Below are 5,233 nucleotides of genomic sequence, written 5' to 3' on the forward strand. Positions count from 1 at the left end.
ATTGTTCCAGCTGACTGTTTGTTTATGTCAATTAAATAGGTTAGGCAGGACCAGGGGACACAAATTTCAGTTGTACAAGGCTAGATCTAGGTTAGACATCAGGAGGTGGTTCTTTTCCCAGAGAACAGTAGACCTCTGGAACAAGCTGCCCTCTCATGTGGTGGATGCAGACTCACTGAATTCCTTCAAGTAAAAGCTGGATTTGTTTCTGGCTGCGGCGGAGATTAACACTTACAGAAGGTAGGTACTGCAGGGAGTTTAATGGCCAGAGTGATCACCTGGACTAGTTTCCATCACTTAGATGCCTTGGAGAGGAATTTCCCAGATTTATTTTCCCAAATTGTCCTCGTTTTTTTTTAAATCTGTATTTTTGCCTCTCCCAGGAGATCACATGGATTCGGGTGGAGTGGAGTGTATACGCTGTGACATATCGCAATTGTGTGGGACAGGCTTGATGGACCGATGGTCTTTACCTGTCCGTCATTTTTCGTATGTATTAAAATGCTTCCTCTACACTGTCCCATTTAACCCTACCTCGGGAACCTGTTATCAACAAGACCAGACATAGACGACAAGATTCAACACCGCCTCCAGTGCAGCCTTCGGCCGTTTGAGGAAAAGAGTGTTTGAAGACCACGCCCTCAAATCTACCACTAAGCTCATGGTCTACAGGCTGTAGTAGTACCCACCCTCAGAGACATGGACTATGTACAGTAGACACCTCAAATTGCTGGAGAAATAACACCAACGAGGTCTCCGCAAGATCCTACAAATTCCCTGGGAGGACAGATGCACCAACGTTGGCGTCGTCGGCCAGGCCAACATCCCCAGCATTGAAGCACGGACCACATTTGATCATCTCCACTGCACAGGCCACATTGTTCACATGCCAGACACGAGATACCCAAAGCAAGCACTCTACTCAGAACTTCTTCACAGCAAGCGAGCCAAAGGTGTGGCAGAGGAAATGTTACAGGGACACCCTCAAAACCTCCCTGATAAAGTACAACATCCCCACTGACACCTGGATGTCCCTGGCTAAAAATCGCCCTAAGTGGAGGAAGTTCTTCTGGGAGGGCGCTGAGCACCTCGAGTCTCATCGCCGAGAGCATGCAGAAATCAACCGTAGGCATCAGAAAGAGCGTGCGGCAAACCTGTCCCACCCATCCCTTCCCTCAACGACTATCTATCCCACCTGTGACCGGGACTGTAGCTTCGTATTGGACTGTTCAGCCACCTAAGGATTCATTTTTAGAGTGGAAGCAAGTCTTCCGCAATCTGAGGGACTGCCTATGATGATGATGAACCAGAATTGGACACAACAGTCCAGTTGAGGCCGAACCAGAGTTTTACGTGGGTTCAACATAATATCCACACTCCTGTACTCTATACCTCTATTCATGAAGCCTAGGATCCCGTAAGTCGTTGTAACCACTTTCTCAACCTGTGCTGCCACCTTCAGTGATTGGTGCATACATACTCCTGGGTCTCTCTGTTCACGCCCCCCTTTACAATTGTACCCTTTAGTTTATATTTCCTCTCCTCTTTCTTCCTACCAAAATGTATCATTTTTGAACTTTTCCACGTTAAGTTTGATCTGCCACGTTTGCCCATTCCACCAGCCTGTCTGTGTCTTTCTGAAGTCTATCACTACCTCCTCACTGTTCACTGTACTTCCAAGTTTTGTGTGAGCTGTAGATTTGGAAATTGTGCCCTGTACACCCAAGTCTAGGTCATTAATATAGATCAAAAAAAGCAGTGGCCCCAATACCGACCCCTGGGGAACACCACTTCCTCCAGTCTGAAAAACAACCATTCACCACTACTCTGTTTGTGTCACTTAGCCACATTCAATCCATGCTCCCACTGTCCCCGTTATTCCATGGGCTTCGATTTTGCTGGTATTGGTAACACGCCTGGAATCACTAAACACAAAACCCAGTCTGTTAATCACTTTCAGCTACTGGACTTAGCATGTGTCTCACAGCATCTCTTCTACCTTCAATATGTGAATAGAGCATCACGCCTGCAAACCTGGTTTAAGTTCATATCCACTCAGCAAATCTATTTAAGAAATGCCTGTAGGCCAATGAGACACTGTTAAGGTGCCAGTGTGCTGCTGATTTGATTGGCATTTTGCCTGTAATGGACTCTGTATTTTCGTCTCCGTATTTAAGGAAGGATATATCTGCATTGGTGGTAGTTCAGAGAAGGTTCACTCGGTTGATTCCGGAGATTAGGGGGTTGACTTATGAAGATAGCTTGAGTAGGTTGGGCCGAAACACATTGGAGTTCAGAAGAATGAGATGTGATCTTATTAAAATATAAGATAATGAGGGGGCTTGATAGGTGGATGTAGAAAGGATATTTCCAGTTAAACGGGAAACTAAAACTTGGGGACATCGTCTTAGAATAAGGGGCCACCCAATTAAAACTGAGAAGAGAAATTTCTTCTCTGAGGGTTATTAATCTCTGGAATTCTCTGCCAAGGAGAGCTGTGGAGGCTGGGTCTTTGAATATATTTAAGGTGGAAATAGACAGATTTTGAGCGATAAGTGAGTAAAGGATTATGGGGAGTGGGCAGGGAAGTGGAACGGAGTCCATGATCAGATGAGACATGATCTTATTGAATGGTGGAGCAGGCCCGAGGGGCCAAATGGCCTACTCCGGCTCCTTTTTCTTATGTTCTAACTGAACATTTCTCCCAGCGTAACCTTGTCTGTAATTAAATATGTGTCTTTTAATAAGCCTCAGGTCCTTGCTCATGTCTGCTGCAGATTCCAGAGTTGATTCCCGAGTTGAGGGGTTTGACTTATGGTTGAGTAGGTTGAGGAGGTTGGATTAAACATATTGGAGTTCAGAAGAATGAGATCTAAGTGTGGCCCTGAAGGTCAGTGTCCAGGCTGAAATTCTGATCCCCCTGTAAGATCCTCCCCACAGAATGTCCTTTCTCAGCTCCAGTCAGGTGATGCTAAACACTCAGGTGAGAAAGACAAAAATCCACAGCAATGTGTTGAAAGCAAAACTAATGTATGTGTCTATATCCCAAATATTAAACTCCAGTCGATTTCAGGAGTTATTAACATCAGCGTTACAGGATTTATAAACCCCAACTGTCAGAATGAACACGATTCAGTCCGGGATGTGAATAATAGCAGAATCCAACCCCTGCGGTCACTTGTGAACTCGCTGATGTCTCAGCAGGTTGCCTGACAGAGAGAATCCCTCGTCACACTCAGAGCAGGTGAATGGCCTCTCCCCACTGTGAACTAGCTGGTGTGTTAGCAGGTTGGTTGAGGTAATGTATCCCTTCCCGCATTCAGAGCAGCTGAACGGCCTCTCCCCGGTGTGAACTCGCTGGTGTCTCATCAGTTGCTCTTTGCTTTTAAAACTCTTCTCACAGTCAGAACATTTACAAGGTCTCTACTCATTATGAACTCGCTGGTGTCTCAGCAGGTGGGATGATGCAGTGAATCTCTTCCCACAGTCAGAGCAGGTGAACGGTCTCCCCCCAGTGTGAACTCGCTGGTGTTTCAGCAGGTGGGATGATAGAAGGAATCCCTTCCCACAGTCGGAGCAGGTGAACGGCCTCTCCCCAGTGTGAACTCGCTGGTGTGTCAGCAAGTGGGATGATAGAAGGAATCCCTTCCCACAGTCGGAGCAGGTGAACGGCCTCTCCCCAGTGTGAACTCGCTGGCGTGTCATCAGTTGCTCTTTGTTTTTAAAACTCTTCTCACATTCAGAACATTTACAAGGTCTGTCCTCATTATGAACTCCCTGGTGTGTCAGCCGGTTGGATGATGTAGTGAATCCCTTCCCAGTCGGAGCAGGTGAACGGTCTCTCCCCAGTGTGAACTCGCTGGTGTGTCAGAAGGTGGGATAATTGAGGGAATCCCTTCCCACAGTCGGAGCAGGTGAACGGCCTCTCCCCAGTGTGAACTCGCTGGTGTATCAGCAGGTTGGATAAGTGAGTGAATCCCTTCCCACAGTCGGAGCAGGTGAATGACCTCTCCCCAGTGTGAACTCGCTGGTGTGTCAGCATGTTGGATAATTGAGTGAATCCCTTCCCACACTCGGAGCAGGTGAATGGACTCTCCCCAGTGTGAACTCGCCGATGTGTTTCCAGCTGGGATGGGTAGTTGAAAAGTTTCCCACAATCCCCACATTTACACGGTTTCTCCCCAGTGTGACTGCACTTGTGTCTCTCCAGTTTGGACGATCGGCTGAAGCCTTGTCCACACACAGAGCACGTGTACCGTTTCTCCCCACTGTGAACGGTGCCTTCTGCTTCCATGGGCAGAATACCAAAGGGCAATAAACGTTAGTGGGAGTTGTGTACAGACCTCCAAACAGTAGTAGTGATGTTGGGGAGGGCATCAAACATGAAATTAGGGGTGCGTGCAATAAAGGTGCAGCAGTTATAATGGGTGACTTTAATATGCACATAGATTGGGTTAACCAAACTGGAAGCAATACGGTAGAGGAGGATTTCCTGGAGTGCATAAGGGATGGTTTTTTAGACCAATATGTCGAGGAACCAATTAGGGGGGAGACCATCTTAGACTGGGTGTTGTGTAATGAGAGAGGATTAATTAGCAATCTCATTGTGCGAGGCCCCTTGGGGAAGAGTGACCATAATATGGTGGAATTCTGCATTAGGATGGAGAATGAAACAGTTAATTCAGAGACCATGGTCCAGAACTTAAAGAAGGGTAACTTTGAAGGTATGAGGCGTGACTTGACAAGGATAGATTGGCGAATGATACTGAAGGGGTTGACTGTGGATGGGCAATGGCAGACATTTAGAGACCGCATGGATGAACTACAACAATTGCACATTCCTGTCTGTCGTAAAAATAAAAAAGGGAAGGTGGCTCAACCGTGGCTATCAAGGGAAATCAGACATAGCATTAAAGCCAAGGAAGTGGCATACAAATTGGCCAGAAATAGCAGCGAACACGGGGACTGGGAGAAATTTAGAACTCAGCAGAGGAGGACAAAGGGTTTGATTAGGGCAGGGAAAATGGAGTACGAGAAGAAGCTTGCAGGGAACAATAAGACGGATTGCAAAAGTTTCTATAGATATGTAAAGAGAAAAAGGTTAGTAAAGACAAACGTAGGTCCCCTGCAGTCAGAATCAGGGGAAGTCATAACGGGGAACAAAGAAATGGCGGACCAATTGAACAAGTACTTTGGTTCGGTATTCACTGAGGAGGACACAAACAACTTTCCG

General features: G+C 46.7%; 1 pseudogene; it reads right to left on the minus strand.

The window, feature by feature from the left end:
* Positions 1-1,850: 1,850 nt before the first annotated feature.
* On the minus strand, positions 1,851-4,276 carry LOC139255889 (zinc finger protein 256-like; annotated as a pseudogene).
* Between the last annotated feature and the right edge of the window lie 957 nt (positions 4,277-5,233).

Source organism: Pristiophorus japonicus, unplaced genomic scaffold, assembly GCF_044704955.1.
Source record: "Pristiophorus japonicus isolate sPriJap1 unplaced genomic scaffold, sPriJap1.hap1 HAP1_SCAFFOLD_66, whole genome shotgun sequence".
NCBI lineage: Eukaryota > Metazoa > Chordata > Chondrichthyes > Pristiophoridae > Pristiophorus > Pristiophorus japonicus.